Here is a 14,357-nt window from a genome sequence, read left to right as displayed (position 1 = left end):
GGCGCCTGGGAACATGGAAATAAAGCCTGGGATATTTTAATCCTGGGCTTCATTAGCAAGTTCGAATGACTACATTAGCCACCCTAGTTCGAACTAGGGTGGCAGTGTAGACATACCGACCCACCACAGAGTCGAATGGCCAGAGCCCCCCTTTGATCCATGTCCGTTCCCATTGGAGTCTGGGTTTTGCAGTATCCAGTGCTCATCCTTCAGTGGTGTTGTTATCGAACTGGAAGAGACCTCAGGAAGTCATCAAGTCCAGCCCCCTGCCCAAGGCAGGACCAATCCCAACTAAATCAACCCGGCCAGGGCTTTTGTCAAGCCGAGACTTAAACACCTCTAGGGATGGAGGTTCACTACTTCCCTAGGGAACCCATTCCAGCGCTTCCCCACCCGCCTAGTTATCTCCGGGTTCTCTGCAGTTCTCCTTTGGTGACGATTGTCAGGCTGCCCCTCGGTATCCCCGTGTGCTAGGGTTGTTTTGACAAGTCTTTATGACCCTCTGCCCCTCGCACATGCCCACCCCACATGCCGGGCAGTGCCTCCCTACCAGGGCTACAGAATTACCGGAAGACACAGCCCAGTTTGCAATGCAGGCATGAAACAGACGCCAACAGAATTTGTAAGCAAATCATGTTACTAGCGTACTTGTATTTGTCATGCAGCCCTAAACTACGGCTTTTTGGCTCCACTCCTCCCTCCTCCCCCTTTCAACACCCCCCTCCCCGCCAGAACAATTCGAAATTCTCTGCAGTTATTTTAGGGCTGTGGATGGAGTCACAATTGGAGCCTGTGACTTCAGTGAGACTGACACCCTTTCCAGCTAGCCGCATGTGGCACAGAACAATAATCCAGTGTGCATCACATGACGGCAGGCGGCAAAGCACTGTCGGAGGTGGAAGCGCAGGTGGACGACCATCCCGCAAACACAACACCCCAGTACTCATTGCTTCAGCTTCATCTGAAATTGAAGCACTCACGCGCTGGAGGTAGAACTGCCCACACGTGTGTGTGTGGTTTTGATCACCATGAGTTGGCTAATATGCTCATTTTAATCAATCCAATTATATGGCTTTGTCCGATGAACGCCTAATGCTGAACCAGAATCAGTAACATTCAGGGTTCCATTGACAGATTTAGCCTTTGGGACTGGAAAATATATCCGCATGCTGACTGTGGTTACGTACGGTGCTGCACGGAGGGGTCAAGAAATACCCATTTTCCATAGAGCAGACACTAATCCCACAATGTGCACACAGCTCCTTTTAGCAGACTGTACCTTAGTAATACTAGATGGTAGCGGAATACGTAGGTAAAGTTTTGTTAACTGGATTCCCGCAGGCAGCAGCTTATAGAACCATATGATTTTTATTTCAGGTGAAGTGCACCCCTTTTCCGCCGGGCCATTGATTGTCTCGCCCCTTTTGTAACATTTCCGCACAGCTTTTTGCTTTTTTCAAAGGCGAATTTCCTTGCAGACGCTTCCAGATTGAGTGACCAACTGCTGACTTATTTCCTGGGCCTGTGTACAGGCTATTGCTAGGGGCCCGTTTTCCTGTATTGATCCCATTGTCCTGTGTTTCCCAATTTTATTTGGCCATGGAACCCTTTTCTGCTTGAAAGAATTGCCAGGGTAAAATTTGTCGGGCAAAAAAAAAAAAAAAGGGGGGGGGGGGGGGGGTTCTGCAGAGCACCGATTGGGAAACACTGCCACAGTCTGCTCACCTTGCTAGTGCCAAACTGGGGAGATTTTAGAGAAGAATTGTTGCCCCATGTCCGACTTGGACGAGAAGCAGGGACAGGCCTTTCCAGCTCCTGTGTTTCAGCTGTAACCGTTGGTTTGGCACCCAGCACTTCTGCTTTTCATTTAGTCTTGCCCAAAACAGTTTTGAATGCGCAGCTTGGGAGCTTTATGTGGCAGCTGTATCTTCAGGGAGGGGGCCTTTACGGACCTACCCTGTACAGATGGCGTTACAACGGCCTCCCGTTTCTACCTTCCAGTGCTGTAGAACCTCCAGGTGCCTTTAGCTGGGCTTCCCGGCTGCAAGTTGATTAATACTTTCCAATTAGCACTGATTCTACCCCCCTCCCCGCCCCTCCAGTAACCAATGTTTCTCACTAGTCATTTAACCCTGCGTTTGCAATGCATATTTTGCCTTTAAATGAGCCTTTACTACCTTTGGATGTTTTCCTACTAGCAAGCCTGGCGTTCCTTGGTTTTTGCCATTCTGACACTGGTTTTTGTAAATACTTATTCATCCTTTTCTGCCTAATGCAGCATGTTTTTTTAATACACGATACAACAATGCTAGCAATAAGACAAACACCACAAGACAAACATATAACACAATCTTCATCGCGACAGTAGATCCATGGCATTTCAGGTTGTTCTTCAGCTGGTACCAGCTCTTTCTGATTTGCTGAAAGACAAAATTCTTCTTCTCCTTTGGGGTGGCAGATTATTGCTCAAATACTGTTACAAATATCCTTGCTGATTCCTCTGTTTGGCCTGTGTTTCGGTGGGCAGGCTGGGTTTCAATGGCTTCTGCCCTTTAAGGATTTAAGGTGAATTATTTATTCCACTGTTCAATCATCACATTCAGGAGGTGGCGTACCTCAGTTTTTCTTTATACAGCAGACTAAGTTAGTAAGTTTCTCTGCTATTGTAAGCTTAAGATCAGTCACTGACAAAAGCCAAGAAGCATTATTACTAGAATGCTTTGGTTTTTAGCATGAGGTGTGTTTCCAATTAGCATTTCAGCGTGCTGAAAGGTTTTCTTTTTCCAAAAGAAAATCATGAGCGTTATATATCATTACAGGGTTACTCGAGAACACTAAATTTATCCCAGTGTTAAACAGTAACATTAGCATCAAATCTCTTACAAGTGGGTGTTTAAGTATCTTCTTATACCATGCCTTTTGTTTAGACAATTTATATTTGAGGCCAGTGTATGTTTCATACTTTCCTGAAATCTTTGCAAAGACTTTAATTTAATTATAGCCTTGGGCTTTGGGTGAATTAATAGGTAGGAAGATCATGCATATAAACAGACCCCCTTTTGTATCCGTTTTCAGATTTTACTACTGTGCATATGATTTTTTTTTCCTGCTTATGGTTAACCTCTGATTTTTAGTTTCAGGGGGTGGCCATGTAAAACAACGAGCAGTCACAAGGCACCTTAGACACTGGGGTACGTCTAAACTACATGGCTCCGTCGACGGAGCCATGTAGATTTGTTGTTTTGGCAAAGTCAAATGAAGCCGCGATTTAAATGATCGCGGCTTCATTTAAATTTACATGGCTGCCGCGCTGAGCCGACAAACAGCTGATCAGCTGTTTGTCCGCTCAGCGCGCTAGTCTGGACGCTCCCCTGCCGACATCAAAGCCCTTTGTCGGCAGCCCCGGTAAACCTCATCCCACGAGGAATAACGGGACTGCCGACAAAGGGCTTTGATGTCGGCAGGGGAGCATCCAGACTAGCGCGCTGAGCGGACAAACAGCTGATCAGCTGTTTGTCGGCTCAGTGTGGCAGCCATGTAAATTTAAATGAAGCCGCGATCATTTAAATCGCGGCTTCATTTGACTTTGCCTATGTGTCTAATCTACATGCCTCTGACAACAGAGGCATGTAGTCTAGACACAGCCTAACATATGTAGTGTATATATGTGAACACTATACTATATAAGCATCTGAGGAAGTGGGTTTTGCCCACGAAAGCTCACGATTCTATATTTTTGTTAGTCTCAAAGGGTGTGTCTATACAGCAGGGCTTAGCTCCATTTGCGTCGCTTGTTTCGAGTTACGTCAATTGCCTATCTTATCTCAAAATAGCTTATTTCTAAATAGGGAACGTCTACATGGCACTGATTTCGAAATGGAGCGCTCGTCCTCTGACTTCCCTTGCTCGTTGTACAATGAGGGTTACAGGAGTCAGAGTTAGGAGTTCTCCCCTATTTTGAAATAACTGCCTGTTGTGTAGACGTGGACTAAGTTAATTCGGAATAGCACTCATTATTTCAAAATAGTTTTGCAGTGCAGATGTACCCTAAGGCTACGTCTACACTGTGGCGCTATTTTGGAATACTGGAAGTATCCCAAGGTAGCTATTCTGCGTCTTTGAAACAAGCCCGTTATCTCGAAATATAACGGACTCGCTATTCCCTGTAATCCTCATTCCACGAGGAGTAAGGGACATTTTGCAGTAGTGCTTTATTTCAAAATAAGAGACACAATTTGCATAGCGCAATTTGCGTCACTTTTTTCGAGGTAAGAGTGCATTGTAGACGCACCCTAAGGTGCCGCAGGACTACTCATTGCTCATATTTTTTTCAGTTTGACTCCTTTTTCCATCTTCCTTTCTGGAGGCTCACAAGCTGCGCTTTTTGATTTCAGGCGGTTTGTTTGCTGACCAGGTCGATTCAACGTGTGCAGCCGGCGAAGTCACTGGCGTCCACAAGCGATTTCTGGCTTGCTTTAGACCCAAAGTTCTCGGCAGTTCAGAGACTCTGCCCTAAAAAGGGATACAATTAACTTCCACTAGATAGCAAGTTTTGTTTGCAGTTCTTTTACCCCTTTTACAACGCACCTTGCACATGTCATAGGGAAATGCGCATCCCTCCATAGTTTGATGCCTAGATCGTTACCTGAGCCACGTTAATTTTTACATCAGGTGTAACTATTTCTTTTATGCTCACAGAATGTTCGTGTACTTTTATTAACGTGGCAATCTAATTTGGGAAGTAATAGTGTCGGCAATGAACTGATTAACTGGTGAGCAAAAGCTTATCGGTTAATGCTGTAGACTCTCTGCATTTCTTCTCCCTCTCCCCAAGTAAATATTTTAGCAGGCTGGCCAGCAGCTCAGTTCAATCCTGGTTCACACCAGCCCAGCTCAGTTCAGACTCTTGCTGGGTCTGGAAGCTCAGACCCCTCCGGGCAGGGGCTGCTACCAGGTCCGCGAGGGCAGCTGTTTTTTAAAACTGGCTCCTCCCGCAGACCAGCTGCTGCCTGGCACCGCATGCAGCTGCCTCTGACACAGCGGCAGCAGTGCGGAGTGGCAGGGGGCACCTCGGGAGGGGGTCAGAGCGCAGTGGCTGCTGGCCCCATCCCTGGGGACCATAGACTAGTCACGTACCAGAATTCACGAGGTTAATCGACTATTCAATTAACTGATATTTAACATCCCTAAGAACCACCTTAAGACTTGGTGTGTTTCTAAAATTGCCTTTTCCCTCTTACTCTTTTACTACAGCTCTTATCTGTTAGCAATAAAAATTTGTAAGCTGCCTCAAATATTTTAAATAGAGTAAAAATATTTTAAATATCTGCTATTTTGTTACCAAAAAACCCCAAGAAATCTAGAATTTCTCCCCATTTTCCAGGTTCTGGCTGCCACAACCACGCTTGCCCGGGGAGCACAGGGTCGTGGGTTCGAGTCCTGCCTCCCCTGGGTCGGGTCATGCCAGGCGGCCCCGGGGCAGGCGGGATAAGGGGCCTCCCTGTGGTAAGGTGGTGGGGTGGGTTTCCGGGTACCAGCCACAACTTGGTCTATAAAAAGATATTGAACCTTAGAAAGCATTGAGGTACCCTAAGGTTTAAATGCTAAATACTAAAAGCCAAGCAACATTAGTTAGCTGTGCCTGGCAAAAAGTGGCTTGTCAGGTCTGTAACTTTCAATAAAATGGCCTTATTAAAAACCAAACCAAATCAATTTGTTTAAGCCTACAAAAGAGTTTCACAAACCTACAAAATAGAAGTGTTACAAAACCTCACATTTATATAGAATTACACACAGATACATTCTCTTAATATTTCTTACACTTTTATTTCTGCACTGCTGTACAAAGATATATTTGGGGTAGTTAAGTTCTAATAGAAACCCCCTTATGTTCTTTTAGCAGATTTGGCTAAAGCGTTCATAGTCAAATGATTTAAATCAGATTGTCTCTTTGCCTGGATTATTTACAGATGCTCCTTTGGAAAAGGGCCCATTTTTCCTTCAGAAAGGCTGCAGAGAGACCAAGAATTCTTTCCTTACAACACTTTTCCTTTTTTAGCATTTTTATAACATTTTAGCGGCTCAATTCCCTCCAGCCTCTGCAGAATTAACTTCTCACTCTGTTTCCTTCAAACACTTGCTTGGCTCCCCAACTGAAAACGCGGCGCATTGGTTCAGATGTTATCACTCCAGGGAGCTGAATTTCCAATGCCCGTACTAACTGCTTGCCTGCTCTTTGCCGCTGTGCCGTCAGGACTCCCAGCCTGTTTTTCAATCTGTCTGTGGCTTGCCTGTTGTCGGGGCCGGATCCTGCTTTCCTTGCTGAATGGCCCCTTCCCACGGACACGGGCTTTGTCTACTGTCAGGTTAGCAAGGAAGACGGGTCCTTTTTTCACACCACCTGGTCCCTTTTCTTAAATGGTTTCAAATGCGGCTGTTTTATCCTCCTCAGTCTAGTTTGCCCAATTAACTGGTGGGACTTACTCCTTTTGTCCGGTACTTGTAAAGACCCTGCCTAGTGGGGTCAAAAGAAGATGCTAAGCTTCTGTCTTTGAACTCCTTCCTGCTGCGACCGAGCGTACATCCACCTCGGCTAATTCCCCCGGCTCCTGGGGCAGAGAGAGGGATGCTAAACCTTTCTCCCTTGCTCAGTCCTGCTATGACTGGGAGCGTGTATATCACAGACCCCCCTCCAAACTTAGCAAAGGTGGCAGCGAAGAAATCTAATTCTCCTCCCTCTTTCCTGGTGGCACTACGACCAGGGGTGTGCCCACCTGAATGACCCATCCATTTTGACATAGACCAATTATCATATTGCAAGGGCTTTTAGCAAAATTGATCACGAAGCACAGAGCACACCTCCCCCCTTGCGCATTTCTCCTCCAAGAATGTTATGCCTGAAAGAAGCATGTGAAATCTTTTTCAGGGGAAGAGGTGTGACGTAGTGGGGGGGCTGTCTGCTCTGTAACCCGGGGCTCCCCTGCACTGTGATGTGAGATTCCCACTGACTCCCCCACATGTGGATTAGCCCAGACACCTACTCCCAGCCTGGGCAGGTAACAAGGCTCTTCCTGGGGGAACAAAATGCAGGACTATGTAGCACTTTAAAGACTAACAAGATGGTTTATTTGATGATGAGCTTTCGTGGGCCAGACCCACTTCCTCAGATCAATATGTGGAAGAAAATAGTCACAATCATACATACCAAAGGATACAATTAAAAAAAATGAACACATATGAAAAGGACAAATCACATTTCAGAACGGAAAGAGGATGCGGGGGGAGGAAGGTGAATGCCAGTGAGTTAATGATATTAGAGGTGAGGAAGGGTAGATGTCTGTGAGCTAATAGTCTTCCTGGGGGAGAGATGGAGGGAGGGGGAAACGGCCACCTGGTGAGGGGCAGGGTCTGGGAGCTGGGCAGTTTCTGGCTGGGAAACATGAAGGGAACAGACTAAGTTGAGGGGGCAACGGACCCCCTACCCCAAGGGGTCTGAGGCATCCTGGCCCTGACTCCTGTAAACGCATCTTGTCTGTGCTGTGCTGTGTCCTGGAGAAGCAATAAACCCCCTGGCTGCATCTAGACTGGCAAGTTTTTCTGCAAAAGCAGCTGCTTTTGCGGAAAAACTTGCCAGCTGCCTACACTGGCCGCTTGAATTTGCGCAACAGCACCGACGATCTCATGTAAGATTGTCAGTGTTCTTGCGGAAATACTATGCTGCTCTCGTTCAGGCAAAAGCCCTCTTGCGCAAATGCTTTTGCGCAAGAGGGCCAGTGTAGACAATGGGGTATTGTTTTGCGCAAAAAAGCCCCGATGGCGAAAATGGCGATCGGGGCGTTCTTGTGCAAAACCACGTCTAGATTGGCACGGACGCTTTTCCACAAAAAGTGCTTTTGCGGAAAAGCGTCTGTGCCAATCTAGACGCTCTTTTCCGCAAATGCTTTTAACGGAAAAACTTTTCCACTAAAAGCATTTGCAGAAAATCATGCCAGTCTAGATGTAACCCCTCTGTTCTACTGGCTGGCGGAGTCTGTTCTGGCTGCTATGGGGGTGCAGGATCGGGGGCTCCCCTGTACACTGTCACAAGAGGTGACATGCTGCATTTATTGAAAGTACAGCATCAAAAACAGCACCTGCATGTACACCCCCCTGCGGATGGTGCATAGGTACCAGGCTGTTGTGGCTCAGGTCAGTCTGAACTGGCCAGGCAGGACTGACCGGCTACATCTAGACTGGCATGATTTTCCGGAAATACTTTTAACGGAAAAGTTTTCCGTTAAAAGCATTCGCGGAAAAGAGCATCTAGATTGGCATGGACGCTTTTCCACAAAAAAGCCCCGATCACCATTTTCGCAATCAGGGCTTTTTTGCAGAAAACAAATCTGAGCTGTCTACACTGGCCCTTTTGCGCAAAAGTTTTGCGCAAAAGAGACTTTTGCCCGAACGGGAGCAGCACAGTATTTCCACAAGAAGCACTGATTTCAGACAGTAGGAAGTCAGTGCTTTTGCGGAAATTCAAGCGGCCAGTGTAGACAGCTGGCAAGTTTTTACAGAAAAGTGGCTGATTTTCCGGAAAAACTGGCCAGTCTAGACACAGCCAGGGAATGAGGAGTGAGGATCTGTGACTCGCAATTCAAGGCTTCTCTGACACTTGGCTTGCAGAACCCACCCCAGAGTCGAATGGCCAGAGACCCCCTTTTATCCATCTCTGTTCCCATTGGAGTCTGGGTTTTGCAGTGTCCGGCTGCAGGCGCTCGCCCTTCAGTGGTGGTATCTCTGGGTTGTTGCCCGTCTTCCATTTCCCATCCTTATCTCTGGTCTGTTTCTCACCTGTGGGAGCCTCCGCCTATCTCAGGGCTCGTCTTCTGCTCCTTCGTTCAGCCTCAGGCACCCACGCTGTTCTCTCCTCACCTCCAAGTGGCTCAAGTCTTTTTGACCCTCTGCCCCTTGGGGCTGCCGGTCTCACGCATCCCGCCCTCACCCCACACACTGGGCAGCGCATCCCAGACAAAGGGCAAGAGAGTTACTGCAAGACACAGCCCAGGTTGCAATGCAGGCATTGCCTGATCCTGAAAGCCGGCATGAAACAGATGCCAACAAATTTGTGAGCAAATCAGAGAGGACTTGGTACTGTCGTACTTGTATTCGTCATCCAACTCTAAACTACGGCTATTTGGCTACAGTGACATGGACCCCTGTGCATGACATACATGACAGAAACACGGACCCCCGTGCACGATACACGTTACGCAAACACTGATACAGACGGCTGTGCACAATACACATGACACAAACACGGCCCCCTGTGCACGATACACGTTACGCAAACACTGATACAGACGGCTGTGCACAATACACATGACACAAACACGGCCCCCTGTGCACGATACACGTTACACAAACACTGATACAGACGGCTGTGCACAATACACATGACACAAACACGGCCCCTTGTGCACGATACACGTTACGCAAACACTGATACAGACGGCTGTGCACAATACACACGACACAAACACGGACCCCCCGTGCACGATACATGATACACAAACACTGATACAGACGGCTGTGCACAATACATATGACACAAACACGGCCCCCCGTGCACGATACACGTTACACAAACACTGATACAGACGGCTGTGCACAATACATATGACACAAACACGGCCCCCTGTGCACGATACACGTTACACAAACACTGATACAGACGGCTGTGCACAATACACACGACACAAACACGGCCCCCGTGCACGATACACGTTACACAAACACTGATACAGACGGCTGTGCACAATACACACGACACAAACACGGCCCCCCGTGCACGATACACGTTACACAAACACTGATACAGACGGCTGTGCACAATACACATGACACAAACACGGCCCCCCGTGCACGATACACGTTACACAAACACTGATACAGACGGCTGTGCACAATACACATGACACAAACACGGCCCCCCGTGCACGATACACGTTACACAAACACTGATACAGACGGCTGTGCACAATACACATGACACAAACACGGCCCCCCGTGCACGATACACGTTACACAAACACATATACAGACGGCTGTGCACAATACACATGACACAAACACGGCCCCCCCGTGCACGATACACGTTACACAAACACTGATACAGACGGCTGTGCACAATACACATGACACAAACACGGCCCCCCGTGCACGATACACGTTACACAAACACTGATACAGACGGCTGTGCACAATACACATGACACAAACACGGCCCCCCGTGCACGATACACGTTACACAAACACTGATACAGACGGCTGTGCACAATACATATGACACAAACACGGCCCCCTGTGCACGATACACGTTACACAAACACTGATACAGACGGCTGTGCACAATACACACGACACAAACACGGCCCCCGTGCACGATACACGTTACACAAACACTGATACAGACGGCTGTGCACAATACACACGACACAAACACGGCCCCCCGTGCACGATACACGTTACACAAACACTGATACAGACGGCTGTGCACAATACACATGACACAAACACGGCCCCCCGTGCACGATACACGTTACACAAACACTGATACAGACGGCTGTGCACAATACACATGACACAAACACGGCCCCCCGTGCACGATACACGTTACACAAACACTGATACAGACGGCTGTGCACAATACACATGACACAAACACGGCCCCCCGTGCACGATACACGTTACACAAACACATATACAGACGGCTGTGCACAATACACATGACACAAACACGGCCCCCCGTGCACGATACACGATACACAAACACTGATACAGACGGCTGTGCACAATACACATGACACAAACACGGCCCCCCGTGCACGATACACGTTACACAAACACTGATACAGATGGCTGTGCACAATACACATGACACAAACACGGCCCCCCGTGCACGATACACGTTACACAAACACTGATACAGACGGCTGTGCACAATACACACGACACAAACACGGACCCCCGTGCACGATACACGTTACACAAACACTGATACAGACGGCTGTGCACAATACACACGACACAAACACGGACCCCCGTGCACGATACACATTACACAAACACTGATACAGACGGCTGTGCACAATACACACGACACAAACACGGACCCCCGTGCACGATACACGTTACGCAAACACTGACATGTGTAGCAGCGTGTCAGGGGATCCCCGACCCTGCACCCCCATCCACAGTCAGACGGCCAGTAAAGTAGAATGCAGGACAATGTAGCACTTTAAAGACTAACAAGATGGTTTATTAGATGATGAGCTTTCGTGGGCCAGACCCACTTCCTCAGATCTGAGGAAGTGGGCCTGGCCCACGAAAGCTCATCATCTAATAAACCATCTTGTTAGTCTTTAAAGTGCTACATTGTCCTGCATTTTGCTTCAGCTACCCCAGACTAACACGGCTACATCTCTACCAGTAAGGTAGAAGGTTTTCTTGGTTCTCAGGGACACAGCGCAGCAGAGGGGCGATGTCAGCACAGGCCCCGTGAGCAGACAGCCATATTCCTCTCAGGGGAAGGGGCGCCCGGGCCCTGCACCCCCCTTCCCTGCTCTAAAACCTTCTCACTCATCCTAGCCCAGCGGAGACGAATCCCCCTCGCACGCCTAGTTCCCAGCCTGGGACAGCCCTGCCTATCTCCTGTGTCTCTCTCCCTGGGAACCGGGTTGTTATCTTCTCAGTCTGGCCCCCCAGCCAGCCAACACACATCTGGAGAGAGTCATCAGGAATCACACCTAACACAATACAGCCAGGCAGAAACACAGGATTACAAGAGGAGACAGCCCCCCACTACGTCACAGCACCCGATCCCTGTGCACTGAACACCCGTTACACAAACATCAATGCGGACCCCTGTGCACTGAGCACTCATGACACACATGCTGATGCAGATGGCCATGCATAACACTCATGACACAAACGTGGACCCCCGTGCACGATACACATTACACAAACACTGATCCCCCATGCACTGAACACGTTACACAAACACGGACACAGCTGGCCATGCACAACACACATTACACAAACACAGACCCTCGTGCACAACACGTTACACAAACACTGACTCACACCACTGTGCATGGAACACACGTTACACAAACTCTGACACTGCTTGCTGGGCACGACACGTTACACAAACATGGACCCACGTGCACGACACGTTACACAAACACTGACACAGACGGCCATGCATGACGCACATTACACTGACACTGAAACCCCCGTGCCCAGACACTCACCACACACAAACTGACACAGACACGCTTCCTTTGCACTGCCACCATCCCCAGGTGCACATGCACCCATGGGAAGCCAGTGAAACTCCCCAGGGGTGGCCCATTACACCCCTGCACGCTCCTGACTGCCCTATAGCCCCCCCACTTGCCCTCAGGGGATCCCACTGGCCACGCTCTGCTCTCATAGGGCCTGCAGGGCCGCTTCTGCTGGGTGTTTACTGGACACCCCTGGCAAAGAGAAAGTGGGGGGCCCTGGCCCAGCCCAAGGCTGGCAGAGGGGGCTGGGGCTGTGTGGGAAGGGACTCGTCTCCCCAGGGACCTCCCTGCAGGTTTATGTAACAGCCGGTGCTGGAGCAGAGCCTGGGCCGGGTTATGTAACCGGGGCTACTGCAATGCTGGGGCAGCTTCAGGAAGGGGGTAGTGTGGCCCAGGGGCCTGGGTTCCCCTCCTGTCTCTGCCCTAGATGCCCTACAGGACCCATGGCAAATCTCTCCCCTGCCCTGGCACTTCCGTGTCCCTACCTGGAAAGCAGATAATGATTCTGACAACGGCAGCACGGACCTTGGAGTGTTGAGAGCTCCAAGCCCAGACCCCGGCCGAGATCAGGGCCCGTCGGGCCGGGCACCCCCCAGACCCCAGCCGAGATCAGGGCCCGTCGGGCCGGGCACCCCAGACCCCGGCCGAGATCAGGGCCCCGTCGGGCCGGGCGCCCCCAGACCCCGGCCGAGATCAGGGCCCCGTCGGGCCGGGCACCCCCAGACCCCGGCCGAGATCAGGGCCCCGTCGGGCCGGGCGCCCCCCAGACCCCGGCCGAGATCAGGGCCCGTCGGGCTGGGCACCCGCCAGATCCTGGCCGAGATCAGGGCCCCGTCGAGCCGGGCGCCCCCAGACCCCGGCCGAGATCAGGGCCCGTCGGGCCGCGCGCCCCCAGACCCTGGCCGAGATCAGGGCCCATCGAGCCGGGCGCCCCCAGGCCCCCCCGAGATCAGGGCCCGTCAGGATCCCTCGCAGAGGGGAAGTCCAATGCCCAGAGCCACCCAGGTCTAACTGTATCCATGGGGCGGTGAGCCAGGGACCCCTGTTTTGTGCGAGGACTCACCCCCAGGGAGGTCCCTGGCTCCCCAGTGGCACTGAGCAGGCGCCTGTGGCCATTTCACCTGCTCCAGGCACAGTCATCCCAGCGTGGGGTTGTGCCTTCCCCTCCCCCATCTCTGTGGGGCTGGGGAGCCCCTGGAAGCCCAACTCCCTGCCTAGCCCAGAACCATGGTGCCCCGTGGCAGGATTCCCGTCTGGGGGGACTCAGCCCAGACTAGTAGCACCCCGCAGAGGGGCAGGAACTGGGGCGTGCAGGGAGAGAAACCAGGAGTCCTGGCTCCCAGCCCCGCTGCTCTAACCACTAGACCCCACTTTATTTCCACAAGGTCTCTCCTCATTCTGGCCCCCCGAGCTGAATGCTGCCCCACACCCCTCTCCAGCTGGGAGCCCTGGGTGTGCCGTCATGGGGGGCTGTCTGCTCTGTAACCCGGGGTTCCCCTGCTGCGCTGTGAGATCCTCACTGACTCCCCCACGTGTGGATTGGCCCAGACACCCAGTCCCGGCCTGGGCAGGTAACAAGGCTCTTCCCAGGGGAGAGGCGAAGGGAGGGAGGGGGGATGGATGCCTGGCTGGGGGGCAGGGCCGGGGAGCTGGCCGGTTTTGCTGGGGGGAAACATGAAAACAGGAGACTAAGCCGAGTGCTGGGGGTCAGGAGCCTGTGGACCCCACCCCCTCCCCCGCCCCAAGGGGTGTGGGGCTGCCAGCCCCACTCCGTATGCCCACACCACTGGGCTGTGCCCTGGAGAAGCGAGACCCCCCCCCCTTCCACTGGCGGGCGGGGTGTCATCTGGCTGCAGACGGGGTGCAGGATCCGGGGACCCGACACGCTGGGTCACCTGCCCAGGCTGGGGGGGGGGGGGCAGTCTCTGTAACCCAGGGTGGCCGGGACACGTGGGTTCCAGCTGGGAATTGTGGGGGGGGGGGGCTCTCTGCTGTTTGTGGTCCAGGCCCCTCCCCTGTGGGCTGGGGAATGAG

Source organism: Pelodiscus sinensis, chromosome 18 (genome assembly GCF_052426305.1).
Source record: "Pelodiscus sinensis isolate ZL-2025 chromosome 18, ASM5242630v1, whole genome shotgun sequence".
Lineage (NCBI taxonomy): Eukaryota > Metazoa > Chordata > Testudines > Trionychidae > Pelodiscus > Pelodiscus sinensis.
This window is presented reverse-complemented; position numbering follows the sequence as displayed.